This window comes from Leptonychotes weddellii, chromosome 8 (assembly GCF_054177405.1).
Source record: "Leptonychotes weddellii isolate Sample4059 chromosome 8, ASM5417740v2, whole genome shotgun sequence".
NCBI lineage: Eukaryota > Metazoa > Chordata > Mammalia > Carnivora > Phocidae > Leptonychotes > Leptonychotes weddellii.
In genome coordinates, this window is record NC_138376.1 from 78,253,135 (window position 1) to 78,279,516 (window position 26,382).

General features: G+C 33.4%; 1 long non-coding RNA gene across 19 annotated transcripts in view; it reads right to left on the reverse strand.

Moving 5' to 3' along the window:
* LOC102742234 (uncharacterized) overlaps positions 1 to 26,382 on the reverse strand; it is a 676,629-nt gene that overhangs the window by 430,490 nt on the left and 219,757 nt on the right. For 2 of the 19 annotated variants that reach the window (XR_014147822.1, XR_014147847.1), the window contains exon 4: positions 3,680 to 4,319. The exons of 16 other annotated variants lie outside the window; for them this stretch is intronic. This is a non-coding gene — a long non-coding RNA (uncharacterized LOC102742234). Of the gene's footprint in view, positions 1 to 3,679; positions 4,320 to 12,789; positions 13,547 to 26,382 lie in introns of those variants that run through there. One more of the 19 variants, XR_014147846.1, reaches the window with a different exon arrangement.

Sequence of the window (26,382 nt, forward strand, 5' to 3'; positions counted from 1 at the left end):
GGAGGGGGAGACAAACCATGAGAGACTATGGACTCTGACAAACAAACTGAGGGTTCTAGAGGGGAGGGCGGTGGGGGGATGGGTTAGCCTGGTGATGGGTATTAAGGAGGGCACGTTCTGCATGGAGCACTGGGTGTTATATGCAAACAATGAATCATGGAAAATTACATCAAAAACTAATGATGTAATGTATGGTGATTAACATAACATAATAATAATAGAAAAAAAGAAAATTACAAGATATGATACAGTAACTTTAAGAAAAAAAATCAGACTGAGAATTGTCAAAAAAAAATCTTGACTATGTTATTAGTATTAATAAACTAGGATTCATATACAAAAAAAAAAAAGATGGGCACAGCCTGCTTCTATTCCTGAATCAGTGGTCCTATTTACTCCCCTCTGAATTATGACACTTGGGATAGAGATTTTAATAAGTAAGAAATAAGACTCTTCCAAGGGCCCCAGGAGCTCAACTTCTATTTCTTTCCATATGTATATCTTCTGTCTCCTATTGGTAAGATCTAAATCTAATCTGAGAAATTATGTGGACTCAGAAATCTCCCTAAAAGTTCCTATCTTAGACTTGGGGAAAAAAAATGTTTTCCTGTTTAATTAAAAAATTTGTCATCTTTGCTTAATGGTCTTAGCTTTAGAATGTCTCTTAGGAAAGTCATTGTATGGCCTAGAGAAAAGTCAATTACAATAAATTCAACAAAGCATGCATACAGAAATTGGGTAAACACTACTGTTGATAATTAGCTATACCCTCCTGACCACACCTTTTCCTATGTTTGCCAGTGTACCATTTTATACTTTAAGTTCCTTTAGGGTAAAACTTGATCCATCCTTTTGCGTTCATCTTCTTGGGGCCCGAGATGATTTGTAGCATGCAGTAGGTGAGATGTACAATAATATGTGAGAAGGTATAAGTTATTTAATAAACAGTCTCATCATTTGAAAAATAAAGAAAATCATACTTCATATTATTTAAAAAGCACTATTTCTGTATAACTATAAAATAACAGATGGTTATGTAGATAGTAGATGATTGATAGATGATAGATAGATAGATAATAGATAACAGAATGTATGTATATATAATGAAACTTTAAATCTACTGAAAACACTTGGAAAATCTTTATGATATTTATATAATATTCTGAGAGAGAAAGTCTACATAAAATGAAAACAAAAATAGGGCCCTTTAGGAATAGCAGATATGATTACATAAACTATATTTGTGCAAATAAAGAACACCATAAACTTTTTTTTTTTAAGATTTTATTTATTTATTTGACACAGCGAGAGAGGAAACACAAGAAGGGGGAGCAGGAGAGGGAGAAGAAGGCTCCTGGCTGAGCAGGGAGCCCGATGTGGGGCTCGATTCCAGGACCCCAGAATCATGACCTGAGCCGAAGGCAGACACTTAATGACTGAGCCACCCAGACCTCCCCCCCATTTTTTTTAAGATTTTATTTATTTATTTGACACAGAGAGAGAAAACACAAGCAGGGGAAGTGGGTGAGGGAGAAGCAGGTTCCTGGCTGAGCAGGGAGCCTGATGCGGGGCTTGATCCAAGGACCCCGGGATCATGACCTTAGCCGAAGGCAGACGCTTAACAACTGAGCCACCCAGGTGCCCCAAGAACACTATAAACTTTAAAGCAAGTATAATGCATAAAATATAATAGAGATCATGGATAAAGAGTTAATATCCTTAATAAATAAAAGAAATTCTTGCAAATCAAGAGAATTTAATTTCCACCTCAAGATTAAGTATTTAGCCTTTTAACTAATTCTCCTCACAAAGTGCTAATGAAAATAAAGAAGAAAAATTAAAAACAAAATCAAGATCAAAAGACAAAATGGTCCAATCAGCTGAAGAGAAACTAGGAGATACACAGTAAATGTTACCTTTTTTGTTTTGTTTTGTTTTGTTTTCCCCCAGATTTACTGAGTATAATTTACAAATGAAAACTGTATATATTTAATGTATATAATGCAATGTTTTGATTATACATTATACATTGTAAAATGATTATCACAATCAAGCTAATTAACATTTCACCATCACACAGAGTGACCATTTTTTTGTGTATGGTAAAAACACTTAGGATCTATTCTCTTAGCAAATTTCAAGTTTACAACACAGTACTATTATTAACTATGGTCACCATGCTGTTCATTAGATCATCAGAACTTATTCATCCTAAATAAGTGCAACTTTGTACCCTTTCACCAACATATCTGGCCTCTCGTATCCACCATTCTACTCTTCTATGAGTTTTACTTTTTAAGAGTCACACATATTAAGACTAAGCAGTATTTGTCTTTCTGTGTCTGGCTTACTTTACTTAGCATAATGTCCTCCAGTTTCATCCATGTAGTTACAAATGACAGGAGTTCCTTCTTCTTAAGGTTGAATGATACTACATTGTGTATATACACACTACATTTTCTTTACCCATCAATCCATCAACAAACATTTAAGTTGTTTCCATGTTCTGGCTGTTGTGAATAATGCTGCAGTGAATATGGGAGTGCAGATATTTCTTCAAAATCCTGATTTCATTTCCTTAGGATATGTATCAAGACAGAATTGCTGGATCATTTGATATTTGTATTTTTAATTTTTTGAGGAACCTCAATTTTGGTTTCCATGACTGTACCAATTTCAGTAATTTCTTTTTTTACTGAAAAATCCCAATTTCAGTAATTTCTAATTTTAGGAAAAATTAGGCAGAGCTCAGAAACCCCCCACCTCTGTGACAATGGAGGGAAATGAAAATAATCAAATAGACAAATCTTACCAACAGAGCTGTGGAAGAAACTCCACACCCAGAGAAACCAGAGACCTAATAATAAATCCTCCAGATGTACTGTTGAAAGTCTTCAGTTTTTCGAGATCAAAAGGACCCACTAACTGTTAGACAAGAATATTAAAAAAAGAAACAAAACCAGAAGCATCCTGGTAAAACTTCTGAACTGAAATGATGAAAATTTTGCAGGTTTCTAGAGAGAAAAATCAAGTATCATATGAAACAAAGAGTGAGACTACCAAGAGAATTCTCAATGTCAAATATCAGGAAACCATGGAGTAATTTCTAAACATTTTGAAGGAAGATAATTTTAAACACAGAAATTATACTCAGTCAAACTATCCTCTAATTGACTATGCATGTATATACATTCAGGTATAGATTTAATTAAAGCAATTTATCTTTGAGATCTATCACTTTGGCTTTTGAAAAGAGGAATAAGCTGTATAAACTTATAAAATCAAATGAAAGATACAAATTATACCAATAAACTTTGAACACTTTGACAATATATGTCAATATCCAAGAACATAAAAATGAGCAAACTTAACCCAAGTAGAAAGGAAGAACTTCCATGGACTAGTAGCTATATGATAAATTGCAAAAGTGATCAAAGTTCTATCCAGCCAAAAGTGCTAGATTTTATACCACACACCAGACCTTCAAAAAGTGATAACCTATATCCTTAATTCTAAGAGGGGAATGATTTTAGGAAGTAGTATTGATTTGGCTAACTTCTTTGGAAAGCAGAAAAAATAAAGAAATTATGCATTAAATTAACACCTTTATTAGAAGTGGCATGTTGATTTAAAAAATATTAAAATGTAGATTAAAAATGGCAATTCCTTTTATCTTTTTACACCCATCCAAAGCCTAGAAAAGAGATGGAAATCTTGAATTTTTATATGAACTTTCATATTTAGATACCAAAGATAGACAATAACAGATTAACATACACACACACCAAAAAACACCCACCAAATAGTACTGTTTATGAATATATTTGAAAAAAATCAATAACTGTTTACTAATCAAAAAGAATGTTATAATAATGAAGTTGAATTATATTGCTGACATGAACACAAGACATATAATATAGTAAGGACCTGCCATAATACAGTAAGGAGAGCCCATAAAATTCAATCATACAAAACACTGAGTCACATTATTTCAAGCTACTGAAATGACCAGGAAGAGCCTGCCTTATCCCCATCCCAAGAGTTCCAGAATCCTACTCATGACCCAGTTCCTTGTTTGTAGCAGCTACTGTTGTAGTTGTCCTCTTCAGGTTAAATACCAAATGGGGTAATTCTAGGTTTTCTAGATAACTAAGAATTCTCTTACTACTCTAGAGCGAGTTTCATTGGCCCAATCCAGAGACATTGGACCACAAAATTACTGAAAATTCAACCCATCATTCTCCCTACCTTCAAAGTCTGAGTTACTTCCTGTTTCTCTGTCCAGTTTCAGTCTCTCGTCCATACATTTCTTGCCCACCCTGAAAAGATGAAACTGTTAGCTTTTTCCCAATTAAGAACTGAAGCTAAACAGGGGATGGATACTAACTGCCAATTGTTTCATAATCAAATCTGATCATTGGGCATATTACCCAATGATCAATGAACTACATTGTAAAATTATATTCAAATATATAGCATAACATCATATCATAAAAGATGGGTATTTATATCATAAGGAGAAAGCTAGCTAGCTGGAGGGCTGAATAGAGAAAGAGTGAAGGAAGAAAATGGATGCAAAACAGTTGCTTGCTGGTGAGCATACTTGTTAAATACATGAGTGGTTTTCTCTTGGGAAAGAACTAAAGTGGCAACTTTCATTTTTTAAATTTTTTATTCTTTAATGTTATCTTTCTCATAATGAACCCATGCTTTTCATATTCAAAAACAAAACCAATAAAGATTTACAAATGAGTAAGAATAAGTGGAAATAAAATGTTTAAATCCTTTCAAAAAGTAACTTACACTATTCACATTTATGATTTTTTTCTTTTATTAACCACAAATCTTTGTCTATTTCCAAATTTATATATACATATATATATATTTATATTTTCAGGTGACACATCTCTTTTATTGAAAGTACATATTATAAAATGAATAAATATATTTTTCAATCTATATGAGTAGGGTAACAGACATACAGAAAAGCACAGGTAAACCCAATTGTTCCAGGCAAAGTAGGAATTATGCAAAGAACTGGAAGGACTGATTAGTATGGAATGTCAGACATAATAATCAGTTATTAAAAGGAACTAAGAATCTGCTGCAGGATAAAAGTTTTACCAATATTCCAGAAGGAGAATTTCTTTAATTGACTTGATTATCCATCTTCTGAAAAATTAAGTCTCTGAATTGCCCTGATGTTTAACAATATATCCAATTGCAACCATAATTAATAAAAGATGAGATGGGATATCCTGTAACCAAGAATTGATGAACATAACCAAAAGAATAAACCACCATGTCTGGAGCTGAAAGTGATGAAGTGGAAATAAGAAGACTGCACATCTGTGCTGTGCATAAGCCAGACCTTCCTGGGTAATGAATGTTGCCTTTGGATTATTACTAGACGGTCACTAGAGGTGATTAGAAGTAGTCCTTTGGCAGAATTGTATGTCTTACTAGTGTTCTTGTGGTTAGGGGTTTACTATCTGACACCAGATTTAGAGCAATACTTCCCATATCATTTGACTTCTATTCAAGGGGGAAAAAACAAAACAAAACAAAACAAAAAAACACAAAAACAACACACTGCAAAATTTCTTGTCTATCTCTAGTATAGCTCACAGGGGGCTATTTATCCACGTTGGAATAAAGAGCTCCAAAGAATTGGGCTCCATCTTTCCCCTTAGATCCAATCTTACCACTCAATGTTGAGGTGCAATATTTGTGTGTGTTCATGTGTGCATCTATTTTGGGGTTCCAGAAATTTTTACAATTATTTTTCACAACACCCTCCTGCTCAGAGGTTAGTTACGTATACATTTTCTTTATCTTCATTTAATTTGAGGGCAATTTGTGTCCTATCTTGCTTAAGGTTTTGACAAAGTTGTGGCATACAGATTTGATAAAGATGAACCTATAATGACATATCATAATCACCCAAAGTCCATAGTTAACTTAAAGGTTCATTCTTGGGGGCGCCTGAGTGGCTCAGTCAGTTAAGTGTCTGCCTTCAGCTCAGGTCATGATCCCAGGGTCCTGGGATTGAGCCCCGCATCGGGCTCCCTGCACAGCGGAGAGCCTGCTTCTCCCTCTCCCTCTGCCTGCCACTCCGACTATCTGTGCGCTCTATCTCTCCGTCAAATAAATAAATAAAATCTTTAAAAAAAAAAAAGGTTCATTCTTGGTTTCTACATTCTATGGGTTTGGACAAATGCATAAAAACATATACCCATCATTATAATATCATACAGAATATTCTTCACTGCCCTAAAAATTCTCTGTGCTCTTCTATTCATCCCTCTCCCATCTGCCATCCCTGGCAACCACTGATTTTATTGTCTCCAGAGTTTTGACTTTTCATTTCATATATTTTTTAAAAGTTAAAAGGAAACCAGTTTTTAAATGCCAGTTGTAAATACTTATGTGATGAGTAGCATAAAATAAATGCTATAAAAGTGATTGCAACACCAAAGAAAAATGCACACATTTCGAATAAACACAAATTTAAGTAAAGTATCAAGTCACTACCAATCTATGAAAGGTCAAAATATTCATATCTAAATAATATAGAATACTCATAAAATATAATTATGGTTATAATCATGCTTTTGTACAAACTTTTAAATTGCATGTTTTTCTAAGATTACAGAAAAGTTTTAAGTAAAAGAACATAGAATAGAGAAACTAGACCTAACTTGATAAAAACATATCCTGTGGAGGTTATATTTGAACTGTGTCTGTATGAAGCCTAGGAGCTTTTACTAGATGAGGTCCCTAATGCACAGTGAATGATGAATATATATTCCTGCTTGGATAAATGAATGGTTCAAAGAAGTATTTTACACACCCACTCTTACTCACGTAGTGGCACAAAGAGAAAAAGATACTGGTATGGAACGTGGAACGTGGAACGTGGATAAATAGACAAAGCTGGTCGCATCTAAAGCAACTAGTCCATTCAATGAACATGAAGAGCTCACTTCCAAAATCCAAATTTACTCTGTCTCATAAAGGTGAGATATAAAACATAATACAGAAAAGTACAACACTTTGTTCTTGTTTTCTGATTATGCATTAAGCCATATATATACATGCAACTTTTAAATGAAAATTAAGTAACAATTCTAGACAAAATATACTCAAATTAAGAATAAGTGTTAAGTAAATGGCTTATAAGTAATAAATCTTCTGAGTTAAGAAGAGGACATATTACACTAAAGTCTAAAATGATCTGAGAAAATTACTGTAGTTTTCTTACAGTGGAGGGAAGAGTGGGTCTCAGAATTAAAACATGTTGAGAATAGAAAGGAGAACAAAAGGGAAGGAAATTTTCTGATTATCTGAAAGTCTAAATGCATAATTCAAAAAATATGACTATTAGCACAATACAAAAAACAAGGAAATCAGGGGAATAAGCAAAAAATATGACTATTAGCACAATACAAAAAACAAGGAAATCAGGGAAATAAGCAATACTGAATATTCCACATACCTGCAAGAGTAATTCATTTGTATACTAGAAGAAAATTAACCATATGTATTGAAAGCAATGAATTTAAGTTCAAGAATTTTGAGATGCCTTATAAAACCATATAAACAAGAAGCTCCTCTGTTTGGATTTTTGCCAAAGAATAACCTATGCATTTTAATTTACTTAAAAAAATGTAAGATGAAAAAAGAAATGGGTATTATTCTGTTGCCAACCTCACCCCTGCCACCCAACCAAGCCAATCAATTTTGGATGCTTTACGGAGTCCTGCCTTCATTGTTTTTCTTAAAGTCATATACATTTCCTACATCCAGTCTTTCCATCAATGGAGACACAGCAAAGACTCTCATATAGAAATATCTTTTTAAATGATGATTCCAGTATAAAACTTTGAACTTCAATTTGCCACAAAACGTTATTACATAGCTAATTACATGATCTAATATTTTTTCCATACTTTATGATTTCAGCAATACTGAAAACCAAGTGAATTTTCTAGCATTGTGGTGTTCTTCAAGAGGAACTCTTATAAAATATTAGTATATAGGTCTCTATCTCCATCAAAATAAGAGTAAATGTTTAACATTCCATATTGTAATGTTAATCATTGGTGGAAATACAGAGCACTGCTAAAATATTTACTTAATTTGTTTGAATAAAAAATATTTAAAACACAAAATATACTGCTTTTACTGTGGCACATAGATTTTCAAAGTAAAATTTAATTCATAGAAACTGAACCTATTAAAATAATAGTTGGCTCTATTTGTCATTTTAGTTAATTTCTTTCCAACTTGTGTTTTACATAAAATTTCTTTGAATAACTACTATTAGAGTATGCATTCTTGCTAGAGTAATAAAATGCCCCTAACTTTCCATTGATGTGGATAGAATACAAGTATTCACAAGTTTTCAAGTCTATGTAGATTCTAAGATAAAACAGAATTTTTCACAGTATTAAGAAAAAAAAAAACTTTTCTCTAGTGCCTACTAAACACCTCAAAGGAGTCTGCAGAGGTTCCAATGGGATCTCATCTTCCTTGTCTGAATTATTTTAGAAGTGAGAACTATGAACACAGACTTACATGAGAGAGAAAGCAATAATGCACATTTTTATTTTTAGAATTGTACGTGTATTGTGTCTTCCTTATCTTCTCTATTCTTTGGCCCCTCAAAATCAACACAAGATGTATCCAAAATATTGTATCAGCAAATATTCTTTCCTTGGAAACCAAGAAAGCTCTAATACAATGAGAAGAATGTTGGAACTAAGAGTGGGAAACTGTTCCACTCTGACCTAGGTTAGGGATATGTTTCTTGGCTTTTCTCTTCTTTAATTTCCTCATGAGGAAACTGAAAAATAAAGGCATGTGTCCTGTCTTTTTTAGGGACTGCTGTGAGAGTCATGTAAGAGAATATTTAAGGGGAAAACTGTAAAGTCCAAGTTGCTGAAGAAATTTAAAATATCTAAAAATCACAAAGAGTGGGGGAAAAAAATAGTGAACTGCTACGTCCTGGTAATGTGGTAATGTAACTGATTCCAGCAAGCCTCATCCTGCAGGTGAATCCTCAATACTTCTTAATTCTATTTTATTTCTCCCTTTTTAAAGAAATTCAGCAGCTGCTCTTATACAAACTAAACTGCCATGCCAGTACAGATCTTTTTAAAAATTCCACACACAAAAATGCACAAGCCTTTCAAATCTCACACAGAAATTAGGTTTGGACAGCAGGCCTGAGATCTGTTACTCAGTATTTATTGAGATAGACATGGGATTTAAACTAAGATGAGGACAGAAAATGCAATCACTATCCATCTATTTGGCATGTCTATGAAAAGCTATTATGACATTTCATTATACCTTTTCATTATGCTATTTACTATGCTAATTGAAACTTTATAATGTTGGAGGTATATAAAAAATTCTCTAAGCATATAACATATACTGGAATAAATCCTCTAAGTCAGTATATTTTAGAACTCATATTTTTGTTATAGTATAGAATTACCCATGAAAACTCAAAAGTCAAACAAATGATCGCCATTTAAGGAGAGTAGAGGTGATAATCACACCTCTTTTATCAATTTAATTGTTTATTTAACAAGTTATCAATCAGGCCAGGATTAACTCAGAACCAAAGACCTCACCTTAGGGAAAGATAAGGAAGTCCCCCCTTGAGGCAGAGCTAAGTAAAGCCCCTTTGATCCCTCAGGACTGCAGTACTTGCTTTTGATGTTAGAAAAAAATTTTCAAAGACAAAGCCTTTTATTTTGTAATTTATGGCTCAAAATGCAAATATTTCATTTCTCCCTAAAAAATACTTTGTGAATAAATTTGAATAAATTTATCATAAGAAATTCAAAACTTTAAAAATAAAACAGTAAGAGTATTTCTAATTTGTTCTGTTGGAACAAGACGACAGTTTTTTTAGGTGAACATTTAATGTGTACAAGTGTGCTGACAAATGTATTTCTTCCTTAAAAGTTAAATTTCATGGTAATGGATTTTTAAATAGGTGACTAATGTTTTTGACAAGCCTGAAATTTCTGGAAATGTTCTCTCACTCATTGGAACAAAATGATTTAGCATGAATCTCTGGGTCATGATATTCCAAAGTCTTTAGAAAAAAAATCATAGAGCAAGTTTTCCAACTGTTATTTTTAGATGAGGTAACTATGTTTAAGATAAACTTAACTAGTTTTGTTCTGTGTTCTACAGACTGAGTAAAATATCATTTGTGAATTTAACTCTTAAAGGATTTTAATGATTTCAAAATCTTGTACTTGTCTCAAAAATCCATTTCAAAATACAAGACAAAATTAATAGGAAGCAAGAAATATCTTAATTTTATCAGGTTGCCATAACCAAAAACATAAAAATTCCATCCTTTTTGTACTTCAAGTTATGTAGCATGAATTATGGAAATATTCCCTTTAACTGACATAAACTTTCTTTTTTTTTCATTGCTGATTCCAAACTTTACAACACATCTTCTCAGTCTTCTTCCCAAGGTGCCCAGCCATCAACAACATAAACAATCCTTATATCCAGAAACACCATTATAAAGTTGAAACATGAATGCAAATATCCATGATAGGAGCTTGCTTATTTTGTTGCACACCTCTTTGATATAGATTGGTAAGTTTATGACCTAGTATTATATCTACTTTACTGTGTTCTTTTGAAAAGCATAAGCTTCCAGAGAGTTCTTGGTTGGAACACTGTCTATTGAAGACTACGATAAGCATAATTTAAGGTTAGAAGAACACAAATAAAGTAATAGCTTATTCCCTTGTCGGAATTTCATAAGTAAAATTCTAATTTAAATTTATAACATTCACTAAAATTCACCCACAAAATAATTATGAAGTGACAGTTGGCTGTATTAAAGATAAATGTAACAGCAGCAAAATTAATTTAAAAACATAAATTTGAAGCCAATGTATTTAATACTTCCCTTTCAAAAGATTTTTATTTATTTACATTCTCTACTATACCAATAAATATCCTAAATATACAGTTTTTAACCAAAATAGCAATTTTTCAGATACCTTACGGTATTTTACCAACCATCACATTTTCTTCAAGGACCATTCACAAAGATTCTTACCATTTACCTTCATATGCTTGAAGCAGAGGCAGATAAAATTACTATCAAAAGATAATTTAAATTTAAAGAAATTATATCACTTTCTCAGTGTCTCGAAGTGGTAGAACCAAGAGTAGAAACTGTTATGCTGACTTTGTAAGAAGTTGCCCTAAACGGGTAAATCAGTGATGGATAATTTCACAAAATTATTGCAAATTTTTGAGTGCCTCACAATTTCCCTTGCCATCTTCAGTCATGTCAATATAGTTCTTTTATTTGGCTTTCAATTTAAATATGCAAATTTTGATGAGAAATTTTCCACAAATACAGTTCTATAAGCACAATCAAAATTGTCATCAAGTGCTGATTCTGTATGTAAGCAGCCATGACAAGCTTATGGATCCTCAAAAGAATTATAAAATGCATCTGCTTTATATCTATATAAAATTTTCTTATGTAATTCATACATGTTCCTTCTCAGAGCTTAGATCAGTTATTTGGTCTTTAATTTACTGGAACAGATCAATCTGGGACAAATATGAAAAACAAAGAAAAATAACTTACTTTTCATGATTGTATGCAGTGTATTTTAGTTAACAAATTCCACAATATTATTAGTTAAGACTTTTTCATGATTTTTTCACTAAAATTAGCACATTATAAAGATTAAATATCTACATCTCATGCAGCCACATTTGTTTTCTTAGAGTAAATATTTAGTGGTGGAATTGATACAGAAAATATTTGAGAATATCCCAAATATTCCTTTCAAAACCTTAAGATGCTTACATAAATGTTTCAATGATTAATTTTCCAGACTTTTAACCAGGAAGCTCAAGTCATATGAATATAGTGGCCAATTAGATTATGTTAATATGTAAAGTGGGCTAGTACATTGCAGGAATATGGCAAAAGTTAACAAAAGAGTGTATATAGCATGAAGACCAATCAGGTGTATTTCAGGGCCTATTGACCACTAGCTTATGGCTTCTATTGAAGACAGTCTGAAAGCAAAGACATATCACTCATTTGTGTCTCCTTATCTAGTTTAAAAAGGCCTTAGTGACATCAGGAAAGTAACCTTACATTATTCGAGCAGGTTCAAATTCCTTAACCATACACATACACACCACAAAATTTTAGACAGCCTTCTAAAACTAAAAGTGGCTTGAACCACACAGTTTTATTCTTTCACATGACAAAAATCCAGAAAGTAGTAAATATGGGGTTAATTCAGATGCTCACCAACGTCAGGGATGTAGATCAGCTGCTCTGCATGACTCCTGATTTCCCCAATGTTTGCAAGAGGGACATCACTACTCCAAGCAGTACCTTTTCCACGTTAAGAAGGAAAAAGGGGGGAATTTCTTTAAATCTCTTATCAGCTCCCTAACACAATACCCTGACTTCCCAATAAGCTGAACTGGATCAGATGTCTAACTAAACTACTCTCTAAAAAGGAAGAAAGAGATTTCTATGATTAAGGACAAAAAATAAAAATAAAAAAAATCCTAGTTTGTGGTAGGGCCCACCTTTCCTTAGCACATCCATGTCAATTCCTTAACAAAAGCAGGTTCTACTAGCAAGGAAATAGGAGGAAATCTCTGCTGGAGACACAACTAAGAGAACCAGTCTGTCCCTCAAGATGCCCATCTTATTTATAAGCTTTTTACTACAAATTTCTTCAGTATTTTCCCCTATTTTTATGTAAACTGCATCTCCTGGTGAATAGTTCTTCTAAAACCTGTCATTTATTCCCATTTCTATTAACTGGGAATAGCTATCCTCCTTATAAAGCAACCTAATTTGGCCCACTTTCTAAAGCCCAAAGCACCAAGAAGTTCAAGAACATTTACAAATTATGTCAAGATAGATAGAGAGCCCACAGCTAAATGAGGAGGCAGTATCCCAAAGGAAGAAAATCTAGGTAAGATCATACTCACAAATAGAAGGACACTTGAAACTCACTATCAAACCTCAAGGTTCTAAACCATACCAGAACACCCAGAAATCTGAGTCAAACAAAAATTCTCCAAGATAGTCTCCTACATGTATGTCCAGAAGAAACTAACCTAAAGTACCAGTGAGATTCTAGGGTTGAGCAAATTGTTAAATATAAACAAAACCAACATCAAACAAAAAGGTACCACCAGAGCACTGGATATCTTGGCACTCGATCTATTCTCAAATGAAGACTTACGCCTCATTGAAGAAACAATTTTATGTCTACATTAAAAATTTAAAGACATCACCTAACATAATATATTGCTTTCTTAGCTTAGAAAAGGAAAAGATAAGAGGCACCTGGGTGGCTCCATCATTAAGCGTCTGCCTTCGGCTCAGGTCATGATCCCGGGGTCCTGGGATTGAGCCACACATTGGGCTCCCTGCTCGGTGGGAAGCCTGCTTCTCCCTCTGCCACTCCCCCTGCTTGTGTTCCCTCTCTCGCTGTCTCTCTCTCTGTCAAATAAATAAATAAAATCTTAAAAAAAAAAAAAAAAGGAAAAGATGAGGCAAAAAGTCCTAGATTCAACACAAAGGCACATCACTGGCTCATATCTAAAAACTCCTTATACCAGATATAGTAGAATTTTACATGATAGTGAAATAAATGATATTGTGATTCCTTCACATTTTTCATATTTTCTCTTATTAGAATAGTTGGTGGTTTTACATGTAAACCTTATGAGTTACTTCAAAAAGAAAGCTAACTTTGCAATTTCTCTTCATTAAACCTTAGAAAGTATAACTATGTAAAAATGACATTGTCCTTGCATTGGTAGCACCTGGATGGAAGATTTAATAATGATATAAGTGACAGTTTCTATGAGATAACCCTACATTGTGAGCTATTGATCAATACCTAAGTTTATGGCATATTGTGTTTTTCACTTCAATGGAAAGTATATCAGGTTTAAAAATGCCAGTTTATGAGCATATTAAGAGTCTGACAAAAGCATTATTTGAATTTAAAAGATATTGATGATTATTTCAAAGAAATCAATTTTTGATAAAATATACTTTCTATATTCTCAATTTTTTCTTCAATCTGAAATCATGCTTAAGGAATTTGCAGATGGACACGCTTTGTAGATCAAATGACATGTACTGACAAAATAGCAAGGAGATACACATATCATAGCCCAGAATTATTTAAATTTATAAAAAATCATATTCATATTTAAGATGAGGAGGAGCTATTTCATAGAGCTACATGTCACTAAGAATAGGATTACCATTAATATTGAAGGAAGACAGAAAGGAGGGAGGGCACCAATTCAGGGAAAGTCAAAAAGGTTGATCCTAATGAAAAGGGAACTATTAGATAGGAATTAGTCACTTGCTTTGTAAGGATGTGCACTTCAAGCAAAGAAAAATCTAGTATTATATATTATTCTAACTTATGATATTTCTCAGTTGAGTTTAATGGAAGTTCTTTTTTGTTATAAAAACACTCCAAAAAAAACAAAAAACAAAAAACAAACAAAAAACTCCAATTCTACATAGTAATTTCCTAATAAAAGAATTTAAATGAGAAAAATTTATTTTGGGGGCAACATTTTTAACTAAGAAAGCAAAAATACGGGCACCTGGGTGGCTCAGTTGGTTAAGCGACTGCCTTCGGCTCAGGTCATGATCCTGGAGTCCCGGGATCGAGTCCCGCATCAGGCTCCCTGCTCGGCAGGGAGTCTGCTTCTCCCGCTGACCCTCCCCCCTCTCATGCTCTCTCTATCTCATTCTCTCTCAAATAAATGAATAAAATCTTAAAAAAAAAAAAAGCAAAAATACACATAATTGATAGAAATGTAGAGATAAAGAATTTTTTTAGAAAAGTACGATTCTACCTCTTCCTTAAAAAACTCAAGTATCATTTGCTAGAATATTATATGATGTTTTTACATATCTGGTAAATTGACATAGGTGGTATATATGCTTTATTAGAGTAAGATATTCATGATCCAGTGTGAAAACAGACTCTTGTATACAAAAATGTAGTTGTTGACAATGGGGTAAAGGTCTGGACAAACCTAGTAGGGAAATTCCCCATGTTGAAAACACAGAAATTAATGTTTTTTTAAAAAAGTAATCCATATTCAGTACTCAGTGTCACCATTAGGCACCAGGGAATTGAGAGAGAAGAGAGTATGCATTAACTTCTATTTCATGTACCTTGACCTTAAGAAAAGATACACACATATGGGAAGTTGAACAATTAATGATAACATAGAATTAAGTATAAAATAAATGGCTTACATAATAATTTCCATAGAACGAGAGTATTTCTCAACTAATCCACAGAATACTCACTAGACCTTTATTACACTGAAAAAAATTGTTTGATATCAAACACAACTGTGAAATTTGCCATCTTATATTTCATTCTTAAAGTTCATAACTCATATTAACACGCTACATTTTTTTATCTCAAAACTCATATATTAACCAAGCCCGTTTCATTTTAACAGAATATTTTCCAAATTGATCTGATTACAGAACACCTAACATCTGTAAACATGTTGTATAAATGCTTTTTATTTCCTACACATTTTAGGAGATGCCCCTAGAGAAGTTGAGAAGAGAAAGAGAACTCTTTCTGATTAGTTTTAGTTGGGCATCACTGTGGAAATGGAAATTCAGCTGAGTGTTGAGGAGGCAAGAATTTCTGTTTGTTTACATAAAGGCAAATTAGGAGAACATTATAGGCAGATAGAAAAGAAAGTGTTTCAAAGGCACCTCAAAGCTCACTGCAATAATGAAATCACTCTTCAGATTCCAATCCTCTCCTTGGATACTTGTAGCAGCTGGGGAATCTATTTTGTTCTGCAAGCAACATTGAGCTTATTGTCCTATGTCTGCAATCAAAAACTAAAGGGACCCAACTAATTATTTCGTCCTTTGACAGAACTTCCCTTGTGCTCCTTGGCTATAATACTAAGTCTTTGGATTTGTAAATCAAATCTACTCAAAATTTTTAAATAGCTTTCCATTATCACATTTTTTGTACTTTCACCTATCTTCCCTGACATCATATTCCTTGTGTTTTGACCACCTGGTGAGTACAATGGGGTGGACTTCTCTGGAGGAAACCAAAATCTAATCTTCAGAAATATATAACTATATTTTAATTCTCTAAACTTCATCCACTGATAACAGTGCATGAAATATCAGGCTGTTTTTCAAGATGGAGAATGTAAATGAGGATGTCAGGATGTTTCCTAAAGTGGGATAGTAAGGACAAAACAGGAACAGATGTGACCCAGAGCTACCATCCTAAAAAGAGAGCCATGAAACAGTCATCCAGTATCTTCGACTGTCATCCAGACCAAAGGTAACTGATAGACATACCTACTCCTATTCCATTTCTTATTGTAATTTACAGATCATCTCATTAGGCAACAATATAGGCATAGTAGTATGAGATTTAGGATTGTGATAACCTATGGCTATGGTGATCATGAAGCAGCACCTTCTAAATTATTTGGATATAAGAATGAATGTTCAATTATCTATGAGGTAAATCATGTTTCAGAATCATTGCTTCCTATGAGTTTATTTATTCATCTATCAACAGATCAATTTAGAGATGATAAATTAACCTGAAGTACAGGAAGGAAATGTTTCCAAATCATCATGTGAACTAAGGGCCTTGATACAAAGTGATCTAGTTGGTGTGACAAAAATTTATTTTATGAATATTTAGAGAGACTTGGACATGATAGGATTGTCTTATTACTGATGAAGGGAGGCTTTAATTTTCATATTGACTATTTTTTAGGATATTACCTTGCTATTCAGCATCTGAAACAAATGACAACAATATCCATAGCCACCATAATCCATGATTACTGAGGAGTGGGTGACTGCTAAGGTAGGAGATAACTTTCTGGAGTACAAATCAAGTTTTTAATCCAAGATCATATTTCAAACTTCTTTTTCATCGTATGTGTGTTTACTGATATGAATTTACCCAAAGGCTCAAACCATAAAAGACTATTAAACCTAGGGCCAAATTCTCTAGACTGTAGAATATTGAAGAGGAAAGAGAAATTGGGCATAAATATACTTAATCAAGACATAGGTCCTAGATCTAAACTAAAACAAGAATACAATTTGCTAATGGGGTGCCTGGGTGGCTCAGATGGTTAAGCGTCTGCCTTCGGCTCAGGTCATGATCCCAGGGTCCTGGGATCCAACCCCACATCAGGCTTCTGGCTCAGCGGAAGCCTGCTTCTCCCTCTCCCTCTCCCCCTGCTCGTGCTCTCTCTCTCTGTATCTCTGTGTCTCAAATGAATAAATAAAAAAAATCTTAAAAATACATATATAATTTGCTAAGAGTCAGGGGGTTTGCTTTATCTGATCTCTGATTTAGGCTGGGATCCCCAGCTCTCAGGGGCTCCCCCTGGGAGGTTATATATAGTTTGAGTATATACGTCTTGACTCTCCAACTCAGCAACCTTTCCTACCAACCAAAGTCCAAACTCCAGCACCTCTTTCTGACCTGTAATACCAACTTAGACCCAGAAAAAAAAAAAAAAAAAAAACCTACAGACAATGTGAGGAGTGTTTTCTGGTCTCAGCAGATATTTTGTGTTCCCATCTCTCTGATTCCCTGTCAGAGGCAGTGTCCACTCTCCCAGTGCTGCAGCCAAAATGGCTTCCTTCAGCTGATGTCTTAATAGAACTCAAGTCTCTCTTCCTCAGGGATGGCGAAAGCCTAACTGAAGTTGTAATGTAACTCTTGCCTTTAGAGATTTTTAGGTTAAATTTATTCCCACGTGGCCTCGTTTACGCCATGTCAGAAATCACCCTTATAGCTTCATAATGAGGTTATCTGAACATCTAGGGTGGGAATAAAAATATTTAGATTCTTTAAAATTGAAGTCAAATTAAAGCAGCCAAAAAAAGGATCTTTAAGATGCAACATGGCCTGTCAAGATTTTTTGGCCATGATGCACCTGGGTGGCTCAGTCAGTTAAGCATCCAACTCTTGATTTCAACTCAGGTCTTGATCTCAGGACCGTGAGTTCAAGCTCCACGCTGCGCCTGGAGCCTACTTTAAAAAAAAAAAAAAAATTCTATTGGCCAGTTCATTTTGCCTAATCTGCTACAAGAAAAAATGGTGAACTAGAAAGCCATTATCAAAGGGACAACTGATTGTCATTGCTTATATGATGAAAAACAACTTTGCCTGAATTTTGTACCTAAACTAGCTTAAGATTCCTGTTTACACAAGATTTTTTGATAGTTCAGCTTCAAGTAGCAACTGAAAGATCTCCCTCTGGGTTTTCTCAAGGCTGGAAATAATGTAGGAAAAATTTTTGTTTCTTCAAAAAATAGTGCTATTTTTTTGGAAGGTTAAAAAATAGGGGTGTCTGGGTGACTCAGTCAGTTAAGCATCTGCCTTCTGCTCAGGTCATGAACTCAGGGTCTTGGGATCAAGTCCCGCATCGGACTCCCTCGGGGAGTCTGCTTCTTCTCTCCCTCTACCCCTTCCCACTGCTCATGCTCTCTCTCTCTCTCTCAAATAAATAAATTAAATCTTTTAAAAAAATACATATGTTCATCCTTGTGGACTTGATTTTTCATGAATAATCCTATTTAAGAATACTTCAAGTCCTTTCAGACTTTGCTGGTGTTTTTGGAGGGGGAATTGTGTGATTCATCTTTTATTTATAAACTGTATACTTGATTGCAATCCCAGGTAAAAAGATAACCCAACCTGTCCATTGTTGCTTATAAAAACAGTCTTCTGGTATATTCTAGTGTACTTCTGCATTATTAAGGCAAACTGTCAACATTTGTGACTACTTTTGGAAATCAATGTAATTAAATACTTGTTTTCTCCTTATACTTTCTGTAAGAGCTTTGAAACTTACTGACATCCATGTGATGCATTACTAACATGTGATGTATTGCATCTCCTGAAGTTCTAAGTTCTAATAATTATCAAGGTTTCAAACTCAGTCTCCTCCATCAAATATAGTAATGCATGTACAAAATTAAATAAATTATCCTCACATTTCTTGCTAAAATTTCAAAAATGGTTCACTCATCTCTCCCCACCTCGTTTATTATACCTGATGCTTCCAAATATTAATTAATTATAATTCATTTTCAGAACCTTCTGAATGGCCCAATATCTTCTGTGTCCTTTAAAGAAATTTTTCAGAAGACTGGCCAGGAGATTGACAGAATCCCCATGCATTTCCTGCAATTCATGATAAGAACACCAAATACCATTAACAACATATACACTGCATTCCCTGGCATGCTTGAGTGTGAAGTCTCTTGGTTCCAACACTATAACAGCTCAGGTTTATTTGAGATACTGGCTACATCAAGTCAATATTAGGTTGGCTGCATTTCAGGCTATCAGCAGTTCAGTCCAACACCTAGATTTGGGAGGGTTGGGGGATAGAGGATGGTAACTCACGCTGTCTTATTTCTTTTCTCCTTAGTCTATTTTTATCTTCTTTTCCTATATTTCCTTAGCTTTTTATATTTGACTGCTTCTACCAGGGCACGATCTCTGGCATCTGGTCCACCAAACAAATAGAATTTTTTCAATGAAGTATACATTTGATTATTAATGATAGTACATAAGCATTTGTTGATAATGAATCTGAGGCTTCTACCTTGAAAGTCCTATAGGATAATATATACTTAGAGATGTAGTATTGAGGCAGAGTCGGCAGAATATATATCCCTTTTCCTTTAACATGTCTGATCTTCCCTATATATTTTCTTTATGAAGTATGTCCTCAGAAAATAAGAGCACAGAAAAAGTCGGGGTCAAGAGAAGTTAAGAAACTAGAAGAATTATTCATAAAGATTAACATTCCAAATTAGAAATAAATATGACACAATTCCCTTTCTGGATCTTTTACATACCCTAGAGGATACTTGTGTACCCTTTAAGCTTCACCGAAGTTCTACTTCGCTTGGTTTAAGAAATGACCTTCAGTGAAAAGAGCCTGATGAAATGTTCTCCCTTCTGTTTCATATTCATTCACCCCAGGAATGCACTGTTATCAATGGAATTATGTAGCATCAGTCATAAGTAAATTGTTTATATGCTTTTATTTTCCAAATAAGTAAATTTATATTTGCAATTTATTTATTTTATCTCATATAACTTATCGTCTCTACCACAAAATATATTATGACCCCAATTTCAGGAATAAACATATATCACATTAAACTATTGATCCTTACCCAGTCTTCTTACTGTTTACTTTCCTATTTAGTTTGGAAAATTCTAACAACTAAACAAATTAACTTACTTTGTAATAAATTCGGGATATTTCTAAATAGTTCATACCATTCAGCTGCATTGTATTCATGATGGACAAATAGATAATTAGAAAAACTGGAAAGTCTGACACAAATGTCATAGAAAATATATCCAACACCAGCATCTTTAGACATAAATATGTGTCAACTCACTTGCTTGACAGATACTAGCTGTACAACTTTACGCAATTTATTTTTTTAACCCTCCCTTTCCCTATCTGTATTACTATTTATCTGTATTACAAATGGGGTGCCTGGGTGGCTCAGTTGGTTAAGCATCTGACTCTTGATCTCAGCTCAGATCTTGATCTCAGAGTCATGAGTACAAGCCCCATGTTGGGCTCCATGCCCAGTGTGGAGCCTACTTAAAAAAAAAAAAAAAGTATAAGTCCTAGGGATATGTATTTTTAGTAATAAGCTTTTCAGTATTTCCTATGCAGCTGATTTTGGTCCATAAATAGGTGCTAGAAACTATTACCCAAAACCAACCCTGTTTCACCACATTTTTATAAAAAGTTTATCTATTGATTATAAAATTGAACATTAAATAAGTCAATGAATGAAGCTGTAAGGAGAAAAATCCTAAAAAAAAAAAAAAAAAAAAACACACCTAAGAAGAGTACATTATTTTAATCTGCTTTTGGGGTATATCTTAATGATAAAGATTACTCTCTTGGAATTTTTTTTATTTTTTGTCTTCACACCTGTGCCTTCTTTTCCTTGTTATTTTTGATGATGCCTACTTTATTTTTTGGCTTGAGGACATATACTTAGTACACAAAATGTTTGTACAAAACTTTCTCTCATACATACTCATACAAGGGAAATGCAGAATAAGGTTAGAGGAATGTCTCAGATGGAGTTTTCATTCAGATGCATCAATGTTAATGAACAGTGTCTTCTTCTATAGCATTGAAAAAGAATGTCTGATACTTCTGACTTCTGTAATATGGTAATATCACAAACTAGATATCCTAAAAAGGCAACAAAAATAAAACATCTAAAACAAACTAAAATGTACATTAAAATAAATGTGTTTGAAATTATTAATGAAATGGTAAGGAATTTAGAGAAATCCCTCAGAGAAGATGGAGAGAAGGAGAGAGGGTGAGGGTAGTGGGAAGAGGGAGAAAGGAGGAGGAGGAGAAAAAAATGGAGTATTAACCTAAAGTGGTTATTAGCTTTTGGAGAAATTGACAATCCGAAAATCCATATGGAGTTTCACTTTTAAACTCTATATGGTGGTAAAATGATTCAGGGACTCACACACAAAGCTGTGACCACTGAAAGATGACCCAGATTAAAAGTGTATTTCCACTTCCACAGTGGAGACAAGGTCACTTTTGTGTCTCTTCCTTGATGGGGGTAGGGATAAAAGTGGAATTGTCCTCAGAATTTTTAAGACTAAGCAAGACTGGAAACTAGCTGTAATTAAAAAATATATCTGCTATTTAAAAATAATAAATTATATTTTTTTAAATTAAAAGTTCTTGGAAGGGGCGCCTGGGTGGCTCAGTCGTTAAGTGTCTGCCTTCGGCTCAGGTCATGATCCCAGGGTCCTGGGATCGAGCCCCACATCGGGCTCCCTGCTCGGCGGGAAGCCTGCTTCTCCCTTTCCCACTCCCCCTGTTTGTGTTCCCTCTCTAGCTGTCTCTCTCTCTCTCTGTCAAATAAATAAAAAAAAATCTTTAAAAAAAAAAAAAAAGTTCTTGGAAGATGTCATAGGAAAATACCAAAAGATAAGTGATAAAGCAGGAAAAATGTTAATAATAAATATGGTGGGAAAATTACCATAAAAAATGATGAAGTCTTTTAAAAAGAACAAGGCAAAAAGACTAAAAAAATCTGAAATAAAAATGGGCAAAAATATGAATAAAGAATTCTCAAAATTATGATATAAAAATTGTTCTTAAATACATGAAAAAATATTTGATCTCCCTCAAAATAAAATAAGTGCAAATATTTCACTGAAATATTAAAGCATTATATATGACCTACAAAACTGGAAAAAATTAAAAAGTTGTCAACACTTCTGTTGACAGAGTTATGGAAAAATAGGAACTCATAAAATAGAGATAGAAATACACAATGGTGCAGGCTTATGGAGAAGTTGGTAATATTACCAACCTGCATACTCATTTACTCTTTGACCCAGCAATCTACTTTTATGAATTTACCCTTAAGTTACACCTCAAATAATTAAAACTACATGTGCAAAAGTTTATTAATTATGACATTAGTTGCAATTACAAATATTGGAAATAATCTGAATATACATCCATAGGAGATTAGTTGAGTAACCTATGGTATTTAATGTAATAGAGTACTATAAAACTAAAAGAAGAATGAGAAAGTTATTTGAACATATAGGAAGTAATTTCTATAATTATATTATTAGTGAAAAAAATAAAGTAAAAAAAAACCCACTTATATGTAAGAAAAGTAAGGGGAATGATTTATGTGTGTGTATACCCATCTACATACACATGTGTTTACCATAAAGCAAATTCAAGGTAAATCAACAAAGATGGAAAAATATCTAAAATGCAACATAAATAGACACAAATAAATCTAACTTTATTTCAAATACATTACAAAACCACATAGCAAGGGTATAATTTTAATTATGTTCTATATCTTAACAATTAAATGTGCATTTTATTGTTATTCTATGTATCTATCATCAATGATACACATATTAATTTGGATACGTGAAATGTTTCATAATCTAGAAAACAGATTCTTCAAGTGCTATAGACACACTAGTAAGTATTCAGGGAATATTTTAAGAATGTAGGCTCTGGAATCACATAGCATCCATTCAAATTCTGTTATCTTGTGCAAATTCCTTAACACTCAGTGCCTCAGTTCTTTATCTATGAAATGAGTTTATAAAAGTATCTATGAAGTAATGCCACTGTGAAGATTAAACAGTTACTATACATAAACTGCTTAGAACAGTATCAAGCACGTAATTAGAGATCAATAGACATTAGCTGGTAATACTAGCATAGAAGCCATTTCTCTAGGACCCAGAGTCCAAGACCATGAATTTGTATCTAAATTCTAGTGAGAGCTGGAACCAGTATTTTAGTAACTATATTCTATGATGGCACTAACAGTGATTCTCAACTGAGGGGGCACATTAGCATCACTGCTGATCTCTTTAAAATTATAAATAAATAAAACACAGAGACCCTACAACACCAAAAACATATTGAACAGAAGTTTTAGACATGAGGTCCAACTCTATATAAGTTCAAAAATATCTTAGGTGATATTGATAAGTATTCCTTATTAAGAACCGCAGTGACAGGAATTTTGAGGGAGTATTATAGCTAAAAGGCAATAATTCTAAATCTATCACCTCAGACATAGAATTGAGCCTCAGTTTTTCTTCCATAAAACTAATGATTCCTTACAAGGAATTCCTTACAAGCAGGGTTGGTGTGATGATTAATGGAAATAATATATAGAAAACACCTAGTTCATTGTTAGTACTCAATGAATAATGGCTATTATATTCTGTTCTTGTAGAAGGCTAAAAAACCACATAAAAAGAAGAAATGGTTTATTTATAAAAGATCATAGATAATGTAATTTAGTCTCATATTTTAATAAGATCTGTAATTTGGGTAGAATTTTAAGCTCTATTTGAAGACTATTAGACCAAATCCTATAAAATACAAAAATACCACCTATTTTCACAAAGGTAATTGAAGGTCTTAGCACAATTTCAAATAATGGATTTATGCTGCTGACTTGCACACATAAATGAGTGCCCTTGTGAATTGAAAGATATTCAAGCATGTTTATCATAGTCAGAGTCTGCCACTGCATACTGATCAACACCCCTCACTCATTAACATACAGGACTCTTTGCTTGAGCTTTCATTTGCATGCTCTTCTAAAAGCTCCTTTTTCTCTCACTATTCAAACAGCCAATGACCTTTGTAATCAAGAAAATTAGAAGCAAGTGGGAGCTTATTTTTAATGATGTTGAGACCAAATTGTTTAACTTAATTCTGAACTTTTTTCTTCCAATCCTTTTTAATGCCTGACAAATATTAATTATGTGAACTTAGACAGCAACTCTTTCTCATTGTCCCTGATCAAGCTCTGCAACTAACCCTTTGCTTTTAATATTTAATTAATATGATGAAAACATTTCTCATCTATCAGTATTTTACTTTTTCCTGGAGACCCCAGTATAGACACAATAACAGTGAGATTTAGCTAATGTTCTGGCAATCTTTACAAATTTACCTAGATTATTATAAATGAAACTGATTGAGGACATTTCTTCCAAACTTGTATTTATTTATTTTAATGAGTGCATATTAGTGGATGGGAAATAAAGTTTCAACATCATAAATGGCAAGTGTTGGCCTTGTTTTCTCTTTTGCTTTAGAATATTTTTAGTCATATTTACTCAAAATAAACTCATCTCCCTAAAGTTTCTCAGGAAAAGAACCAAGGAATTTTTGTTTTAGCTCTTATATATTTTAAGTGTATAATGAATTAAGTTACAAATAAGATACAAATTAAGTTACAAATTAAGATACAAATTCATGCCAATTACAGTCATATCTAGATTATCTACAAACAAATTGTGTGCCTTCTGAACCCCAAAGTAAATTCAATATCAGGCCAGGTTCTCTACACTATTTAACATAGGTCTACTCTACAATTTCCTACTACCCAAGAAAAATAGTTCAAAGAAACCAAAATTTTCTCAAAATGCATCATCCAAGTCTCTTGAAATAGAGTTCTGGATATGCCACAGCTTCCTTTTGCTACCTTAAAGCAATTTAGTGTTCATTATACTTTACATCTCACAATCTATTCAGCAATCTCTCCATTATGATTACCATTTGAATTTTAAAAATTTATTATTACCCTACAGCAAATTAAATATTTATCTTACCTGATTGTAAAACAGAATATAGTTTTGGGAGAAAAAAAAAACTATCAAATATTTTATCTTTCATTTAAAATAATCTAAAATTACCTGCCCTTAATGGGTTGCCAGTATTTCTTAAGACCATTTTAACTATTAATGTTTTGTAAAAAAGACTGATTCTTTTCAGCTATTCACATATTATTCAGTGTTGTTTTAAATACTTATACCTACATATATATTTAAAACACATACATAAATCCAAAGATTTTTATTGGTAGTAAAGTCTTAAAAACAATCAAGTAGAAGCTTGCTTAACAACAAATTGTATTTTCAACAAAAATCAAATCCAAATTTCTTTTGAGGTCCATTCGTGGTAGATGGTTCTCCACCCCCTCAGTTTCAGTCTGGAGGTGTCTTTAGGTCTAAAATGAGTCTCTTGTAGACAGCATATGGATGGGTCTTGCTTTTCATTCAAACTCATACCCTGTGACTTTTGATTGGAGCACTTAGACCATTTACATTCAGAGTAGCTATTGATATGAATTTAGTGCCACTGTACTGCCTATAAAGTTCCTCTTTTTATAGCATGTCTTTGTTTCTTTCTGGTCTATATGACTCTTGGGGTCTCTCTTCACTTACAGGATCCCCCTTAATATTTCTTGCAGGGCTGGCTTAGTGGTCACATATTCTTTCAGTTGCTGTCTGTGCTGGAAGCTCTTCATCTCTCCTTCCATTCTGAATGACAGCCTTGCTGGATAAAGAATTCTAGGATGCATGTTTTTCTCATTTAGTACCCTGAATATATCATGCCAGCACTTTCTGGCCTGCCAGGTTTCTGTGGATAGGTCTGAGGTTAGTTTGATGTTAGTCTGATGTTCCTCCCTCTATAGGTAAGGAACCTCCTGTCTCGAGCTGCTCTCAGAAGAAAGCTGGGGTAGCAATCCTATTACACAAACTAGATTTTAAACCAAAGACTGTGGTAAGAGATGAGAGGGACACTATATCATACTTAAAGGGTCTATCCAACAAGAAGATCTAACAATTGTAAATATTAATGCCCCCAATATGGGAGCAGCCAATTATATAAACCAATTAATAA